Source organism: Chrysochloris asiatica, unplaced genomic scaffold (genome assembly GCF_000296735.1).
Source record: "Chrysochloris asiatica unplaced genomic scaffold, ChrAsi1.0 scaffold00010, whole genome shotgun sequence".
Taxonomy (NCBI): domain Eukaryota; kingdom Metazoa; phylum Chordata; class Mammalia; order Afrosoricida; family Chrysochloridae; genus Chrysochloris; species Chrysochloris asiatica.
This window is the reverse complement of record NW_006408528.1, coordinates 6,477,066-6,486,598: the sequence shown is the minus strand read 5'-3', so window position 1 is coordinate 6,486,598 and position 9,533 is coordinate 6,477,066.

The window sequence follows — 9,533 nt, the reverse complement described above, 5'->3', positions numbered from 1 at the left end:
TATAATATATACATATATATATTATGCACTCATGTGTATATATGTGGAATCAGGTCTGACTCAGCAACCCTGTATTGGGTTTCTAAGGCTGTGAATCTTTACGGGAGCTGAATGTTTCATCTTTCTCCCACAGAGTGTCTCGTAGCTTCCAACTGTGGACCTTGTGGTTTGTAGCTCAATTCATAATTCATATACAGTCATACGTCTGAACAAATAGCTGGACAAGTAACCAGTAAAATATCAATTATGTTTGAGCTAATCTCTGCACAATTATGCTAGACATGTAAGCGTATGTCACTGATACAAGTTAATAATTGATCTTGTATGTCTAATGTCTTTCATTATAGGTTATTTGTAAGGTGAGTTTTATCTTTGTGATTATCTTACATGCTTATAATTCCAAAACATGACTGGAATTCTCTTTAGACAGATGACTTCAAGTTGAATAAATATGACTTTTTAAAAATTGTAGTGCCGTGAATTACTGAATATTACCCTTCTAGCCATAGTCCTCCATTTTGAGATATATTGTAAATCCTAGCCTCTATGACTAAGGACTCCTGGTGTGGCGCTGTGGGTTCATGCGTGAGACTGAAAAGCCGTTTGACCTGCAAGGTCCATTGTTCAAGCTCACCAGCTGCTTCTTAGAAACACTATACAGGGTCGATAAGGGTCGGGATCGACTCGACGGCACTTCACAACAACAACATGACTATGGTAATGGAGTCCTGTTGTGGCCCTGTGAGCAAATGTGCTGGACTGCAAAGTTGGTTTGAACTGCAAGGTTGATGGTTCAAGCTCATAAGCTGCTCCTCAGAAAGGTTCACTGTGAGTCAGAACTGACTCAATGGCACTTAACAACAACATCAATAACAATGCCGTGGTTGGGGATCCTACTGTGACACTGTAGGATAAGCACTGGATTCTTAACTCCAAGGTCGGTGGTCAAATCCATGAGCCACTCTTTGGAAGCCCTACTGTTGCTAGAAGGCACTTAATAACAACTACAATATGTCTACGGTAATGGTCTCATTTTTGAGTGATTAAGTTGGAGAGCATTCTAAGTTCCCACCTTACTAGAGAGTATGACTGAAGTTACTACCTTAGTTTTCTTGGGGTGTGGTCTGAAAATTAGATGAAGATCTTTGACATCTGTGTTAAAAAGAACTAACATCTTGTTTTATACTGATCCCTTATTAAGCAAACTACCCACTTCCTTAAGGAGCTCTGGTAGCGTAGTGGTTACGAATCGGGCTGCGAACCTTAAGGTCAGCGGTTCGAAACTACCAGCCGCTCCGCGGGAGAAAGATGAGGCTTTCTACTCCCGTAAAGATTTACAACCTCGGAAACCCTGTACAGGGTCGCTATGGGTCGGAACCGACTCGACGGCACTTAACAACAACAACAACAACCCACTTCCTTAGTATTTATGAAAAACAGGATCCGGGACCTGCAGAATGACCGAGACCAGATCTAACTCACCTAGCATGCACAGCAATGACCAACATGTCCTCATCCTAACCTATTGACATCACTAGGCTAATAGCACACCTCCATCAAATCCTTGATGTGGGCATATTTGACACCTCCCTCCCTTTCCAACTGAAGATACACAGAGTAATTCTTGTTCTAAATCACCCTGACAAATGCCAACCAAATACCAGTTATCCCTCTAAGATTCCTGGTCCTGGACATGTGTCCTGGTACAATCCTTTGCTTAGCTAACCACAAAAGACATTCATCTTTCACATCAGCTATTTTGTGGCTCTCGGGATGCACTGAGCAACTTTGGCACATCAGTGCATCTGATCTCTGCTTATTAAGAGTTGAGTCAGCAACCTATTACCTTACCTAATTTGCCAGCTTCCATGACCTTGTGAGCCAATAGCCTGATTTACCATGTGTGAGAAGAATCCGCCAGACTGATTTGTTAATTATGGATTTGGGGATTGTCAGCCTCCATAACCATGTGAGCCATTTCCTTGACAGTTCATAGGTTCTGTGAGACATTGTATCAAATTTCAGCCCTGGAACTTGAGGGAGAATACTAAGAGAAGGAGTGGTGGGTGATATAAAAAATAATGGGATGCCATGACATTTTGGAGAAGTTGGACGTTTGGGACATCTTGAACCTCCATCTCATAGGAATCAGCTTGTACTTATTCTTCTAAAAGAAATTATTCATGCTATAGATTTTTTTTAGTTTATATGTTTCTCAAGATATTTCAAGGTCTTACACACTTTAAATATATTAAACCAAAGTAAGACTATTAGTAGTAAAGTGGATAATAATAGGAAAAGAACTATCTAGTAAAATGATTGTGATAAAATCACAGAATCTATACCAATGTAGCTTGCTATCACAGACAAATTGCTTTTGAATTATTATTTAAATTATGCCATTCTTAAATGTAGTCACGTATAACGATTAAACACCATCTGGAAGTTTTGGGGGAAAGTAACTACCAATCTTCTTTATATTTTTTAATTAGCATTTAGTCTGAGTTATACTTATGACTTCATTTGTATTAAATATTTATAGATTGCAGCTATTGCTGAATATTTACAGCATTGGACATCATAAATTGGATTTCGAAGGGAAAGGACAAAATCGCCTGTCCTTTCTTTGACACCCACACAACTTTAGCATTACTTTATGAACATGGATAATTCTTTTTCTTGTCTCAATAATTAATTCCAAAGTCACATTTTTTTTCTGATCTAAATTCTCTTGTATCTATTTTCATTAATAGCCTCAATCTAGTAGCAGTGTGTTGTGGCACTTACGAGCAAATGAGCACACATTCAGCAGTCAGATTCCTGGGTTCAAATCCAGCTCCATACCATGAATGAATAGCTGGTGTGAATGTCTTTATATTTCAATTTCCATAACAGCAAAACCAGAATAACAGGTTTTCTATCAGGACATATACACACATACCCATGTACACACACACATAAAAATGAACTTGTAACAGTACCAGTTATCTGGTAAACTCTATAAAGGTATTTGTTATTAATAATTCTTGTTTTTTTATAATTTACCTTTCCTCAATTTCCTCTCATCCTTTTTCTTTAACAATTTAATAACCATTCTCTTGTGTATATACTCTTTCACTCACAGCTCTCTTGACTCCATATTTTATCCAAATCTCTTTTGGAAACGTTCTGTCAAATTATAAATATTTCCATCTTCAAATGTAAAGTTTACCCTTCAGGTTAAAGTTTAAGTACTCTGTAAGATCTAACATATCTAAAATAGCAAACTTAAAATACTTTTGCTGTTGTTGTTGTTAAGTTCCTTCGAGTCAATTCTGACCCACAGAGAAGAGCAGCTGGTGAGCTTGAACTGCCAACCTCACAGTCCAGCGTGTTAACCCACAGTAACACACCAGGACTCCTAAAGTACTTTTAGCCATTGTTTTTTGTACATTTTATTGATTTATCCCTAACCACTGTCAAGTCAATTCTGACTCACAGTAAGACTGTACTCCATAGCTATTTCTAGGCTGTGAACATTAAGAAGTAGATCGCTAGGCCTTTTTTCTTTAAAGGTACCTTTAGAAGGGTTTGAATCTCAAATATTTTGGTTAGTAAGCTAATGCTTAACTCTTTGTGCCCCTGTGGACTCCTTGATTTATCTCTAGTCTATATTATTAAAATGGAAAATACCTTGACAAATAATCAAATAATGAAAATTTTATGAATGCTAGCAGTTTAGCATCCATCAATTTCTCAATTTTTGTCTGCATATTTTAATAATTTTCACATTTTGAGACGTTTTTACAAATCACCTTTTCTTGATGACTTATTCTGATTAGACGACAATATGTGTATAAAGGTTATCCAGCAAACCAGTGAGAAACTGGGACTCATGGTAATCCTTGGCCACAAATTTCTTACAACCTGAACGTTGGTGCTCATCTTCTTAGCCACGGGTCTATACTGGAAGTACTAGAATTGATATGTGAAATGTAAAGAAAGACATATGCTTATTTTTTTAAACTCAACTGAAGGTTTAGTTATTTATATGTAAATGCGTATGCTTTCTCTCTATAAATTAAATACCTCAAGTATTTTGCTTTTTAAAGTCCTAGTTCACAGAAACATTTTGTCCCATGGAAATCTATGTGATGATGAAGTCCAAATAATCTGAGCAATTCAGCCTTTATGTTGTTTGCATGCTATGTAATACCTCTGTGCAGTTGTATTGAAATAAAGGTAATTTTCAAAGAAATTTAGATGATCTTGCAATCTTTTCATAACTCATTTTAGTCTACCAAAACTATATGCTCTTTCCCTCTTTAAAAAAATAGAGGGCTGTACTCTCTTTAGTTAGGTCTTATGCTTCTGGGTGCTGGAATCTTCTCTTATAGAGGCCAATTTTTATTGCTATGTTTTTGTATTTTGTTCATATCATCTTGTACCTAATTTCACTACTCAGTCCTCCAATTAATCCTAATTGTTCTCATCTTTATTATTACCTTATCCCATGGGAAGTTTCCAATTATAATAATATATTGGATAATTTAATTTTTTTCATTGACTCAGTAGTAGGACCAATTTAAGATATTTTATTGAAATGCAAATTTTTTACTTTAAATTTTTACATATCCAGATATCTGTTACTGTTGTTGTTAAGTGCCATTGAGTCAGTTCTAACTCATAGTGACCCTGTATAGGCTTTCCAAGGATCGACTAGTGAGTTTGAACCACTGACCTTTTGGTTCAAACCAACCTTGTGTTCTGGAGCTCTATCCCACAGTGGTTTAATCAAAAAGTGTGTGTGTGTGTATGTGTGTGTGTATGAGGTGAGAAATATCAAGACAATTATATAATCTTTCCTGAAGCCATTTTCTTGGGCTGAGGAGGGCAACGGGCAGTAGTACTTTGTACATGTGTGACTTTGCTCATTATAATGACTTAAAAAAGATTCAAAGGAAACTGGAAACTGGGAAGACTAAAGTTTTTAACACTGTCATTTAAGGTACATATTATAATTGGAACTCACAAACGGGCTTCAGAAAACCCAGTTGCATTTTTAGATACTTCTTGGCCACTTGAAAATTAAAACCATTCTTGCACACTACTAATGGTGCAGTGATTTCTGGGAAGGTGAGACACGTTTTGCAGCTTCCAGACAATGAACAGAATTCACAGATTGTTCAAAAATTTTAAGGGCACTCACTCCTAAATGTATAAGTTCAGCCACTTTCAAAACTCAGTGGAATGAAAGCTTGATCAAGTATGTTTTCATGTATGGAATTTAGGAAAGTCAGAGATGAGAGTGCTAGGAGGAGGTGAAAACAAGTGATATTTCTTGGTTTTGTCACTGAAGTATAAAAAGAAGAAGACCAAGCCTGAAAAAAGGAATTGACAAGATAAATCAATGTAAAAAAGAATATTTTGATTTTCACTTTTTTCAAGAGGTCAATTTTGAGAGCTTTTTTAATGGTAGAACCTAATCCTGAACATGTTGTTGTTGTTGTTGTCAGGTGCCATCTAGTCGGAACTGATAGCGATTCCATGCACAGCAGAACGAAACAATGTCCGATCCTGGGCCAACCTCATTACTGTTGCCACACTTGAGTCCATCAATGATGCCACCTGGCTGATCCATCTCGTTGGGGGTCTTCCTCTTTTTCTCTGACCCTCCACCCTACCCAGCATGACATCCTTCTGTAACGATTGTTTCCTCCGTACATTGATGTCCAAAGTAGGAGAGACGAAGCTTAGCCATCCTGGCCTCCAAGGAGCACTCTGGCTGCACTTCTTCCAAAACAGATCTATTGGTTCTTTTGGCAGTCCATGGCACTTTCAGTATTCTCCTCCAACACCACAACTCAAAGGCATCAATTCTTCTACGATCTTCCTTATTCACTGTCCAGCTTTCGCATCCATATGAGACTATTGAAAACACAATGTCCTGGGTCAGGCGCACCTTAGTCCTCAAGCTGACATAATAAATAAAAATGAATTCATAAACTAATAGTAATGATATACTAAAACAATGGGTAATTTTTATTGCTATTATTAATATACGGAAGTGGAAAGCTTGGCACAGTGTTTAAACTATAGATTCTTATGTGCCTCTTTTTATTTTCTCTTTATGCCTATTTCAGTGAATTTTTATTAGGTTGAAAGCATGTTTACTTAAAAAATATACCGAGGTGATTTTAGATGCTGATCATGTTTTTTTGACATTGGAAATAACAGAACAGATACATACTTTAGCTGTTACACAAAAATTACAGGTTCCTAAACCAAAAACAGTTCCCTTAAAATGTATGTGTTATATATTTACTGTCAGTATTCCATAAAATGCGTAAACTGACAGATATTATTAATATGTAGATAGATGATGGGTGTCTTCTATCATTCAATTGAAAGACATCCTAGTGTTTGAAATAAATATTCCCATGAATTTTCTGTATTTTTAAAGCATTTCTATAGATTTTTTAAAATTAGTAGACAAGGGTCCAAAAGTTATATAATTCACAATTGAGCTTTTGGATGCATGTTGTTTGTTCATTGTGGGGTTTTGTTGTGTTTTTTTTTTTTTTTTCTAATTTGCTCTATATTTTAATTTCTAAGTGGTTTATGCTTCTTCAATGTGAAATAATTTTCCCTAATGGCAAAACAAAATAAAGAAGCAAAGAAATGATGCAAGTAATTAGAGTTCCCCCAGAAGAGAAACAATTTCCTTAATTTTGAATGGGAAAAACAGCTCTGTTAATTTTCATAAGCTAAAATATTTACAAGTATCAATCATGATAACTAGTTGTCATATCCTAGATTCTAACTCAAGATCTCCCTATGTGTATTAGAATAAAACTATGTTTAACCGGGTTTTCAGTGACTGACTTCTAAAGTAAATTCCCAGGCTTTTCTTCTGAGTATCTTCGGTGAACTTAAATCAAACTGCCAAGTTTTCAGTTTGTAACTCAGAAAGTTAACAATACCTATACATAGTCACCTTTTAGGTTGTTTAAAAAATTTATTTGTAATGAGTAAGTTGTTGATTGTGCAATATTCCATCATATGATCTCCAGCATTTTTTTTTTTATCATTAAGGTCATATTTTCCAACTATTGATTCTCTTTGTTTTCAAATTTCTTATTTCAGTTACCAGCATTACCAATGAATTGTGATTGTATGTTTGATCAATTTGAACTTGAAGATGTTGGTAGAATTCAGTTTTGTCATCATTAGCTTCAGTGGTTGGTTCATACATTTGAACAATAGTGGTTTTAACCGGACTTCTTTGTAGATGTATATTAGCCTATCACAGAGAGCACTGCATTCTAATATCTTGCAATGTTCTTTTTGATGATGAATGTGACACCATTCCTGCTTGATATTCCTACGTAGTAAACCATATGATTGTCAGATTAACAATGGCCAATACAATTTCATTTCAGCTCACTAATGCCTAGGAAACTGATCTTTATGTGTTCCATTTAATTTTGTGTAGCTCCCAATTTTTCTAGATTCATATATTTTACATTATACATTCCAATTATTAATGCATGCTTGCAGTAGATGCTCCTCATTTTGAGTTGTGCCCCATTAGCACATGAAGGTCCCTAAAGATTTGCTCCATTCATGTTATTATAGTCAACTCTACTTTGAGGAGACAGCTCTTTCCTACTTGTATTTTGAGTGCTTTCCAACCTAAAGGCCTCTAACATGAGACATTCATCCTCTTATGACACTATATCTGACAGTGCTCTGTTGTTATTCATAAGATTTTCATTGGCTATCTGTCCTTTTCCCTGGCATTTCTTAGTCTGTAAGCTCCACTGATATCTGTCCACTATGGATGCTGCTGCTGATACTTAGAATACAGGTGGCATATCTCACAGCATCACAACAACATGCAAACCACCACAGTATGACAAACTGGTATATGAGTAATGTCACTGACAGACCTGAGATTAAGAAATATGAAAACATCACCAGAAACCAAACCTGGTAAACAATTTTCAAAATTCAAATGAACTGATCATACTGAAAATAGTGGATCACAAGATGTCAGTCTGTAAATAACAATAGCTATAAAACAAAAAAGGTAATCAGTGAAAAAGTTTTAAAACATTCAAATGGAGAGGAAGTCAGAATGATATCCATCTAGAATGGAAAATTTTTAACTTAGAAAGATAATAATAAATTGCAAGATAACTAGAAAGAAAATTAGTAGACCTTCAACCAAATATAAAGAAGAAAATCATAAGAGTTCACTAAATACAAAATCTACTGCAACTAAAGAAATGAAAAGAAAATCCATAAACACGATGGACTCAGCAAAGAAAAATATAGACAGCAACAACAACCACAATACAAACATCAGTACCACAAGGAAAATAGAATAAATTAAAAAACAAAAGCAAAATTACAAAAAATAAACTTATCTGGAATCCTGGTGTGGCACTGTGGGTTAGTGCGCCAGAACTGCAAGGTTACCAGCTGCTCACCAGCTGCTCCTCGGAAACCCGATACAGGGTTGTTATGGGTCAGAACCGACTCGGTGGCACTTAACAAGAACAACAACATAATTACACCAGATTCCTGGTATGGAGTTGTAAGATCAGCACTGGACTGTGTATCACAATGTTTGTAGTTCAAACTCACCAGCTGGTCCTCAGAAACATTATACAGGATTGCTGTGAGTCAGAACCACCTCGATGGCACTTAAAAACAACAGTGACAACAGCAACAAGACAATAAATAAGGAAAAGAGAAATAGAATTTGAATTATGGTTTGGCAAAGAATATTGCAATTACCATGGACTTCCAGAAGAACAAACAAATCTGTCTTGGAGGAAGCACAGCCAGAATGATTCTTAGAAGCAAGGATGGCAATACTTCCTCTGCTTCATGTACTTTGAACATGTTATCAGGAGGGACCAATCTCTGGCAAAAGACTCATGTTTGGTAAAAGATTAGTGGAAAATAGGAAGACCCTCAAAGAGATGAATTGACACAATGAGCTCAAACATAGCAACAATTGGTAGGATGATTCAGGACTGAGAAATGTGTTTGGGTTTTTTTTTTTTTTTTTCATTTTCTAGTTGGAACCATTTAGACAGTACCTGACAACAGGAATGACAGTTAAAGGGAGCCAGTGAGCAGACACACTAGTATGCTTGCTAATGACTACTTACTTGGGTCCATTTGTTGAAGAGAGACCAACTGAGCCTGGATATGTTCCATTGATACCTACTGAGCTGGTCCACAGAAGCTAGAGATGAGAGAGAAGAGGAAAGGTTGGCTAGTCTGAAGTTTAGGGAGTAGGGTGTACACCGCAGTCTATTGGCACCAACATAGCTCATAAGGACTAGGGAAAAGAAAGAGAAAGACAGGGCTAACTGGACTGAAGTGCAGAGAGGTATCTATGATTTCCGGCTTGTATCTATTTTACCTAGCATGGATGGATAGGACTGACTTGACCATAATCAAGTTGAATGAAGAGAAAATGCTTGACACTGTGAGCTCGTATTGTTGTTGTTGTTGTTAAGTGCCATCGAGTCGGG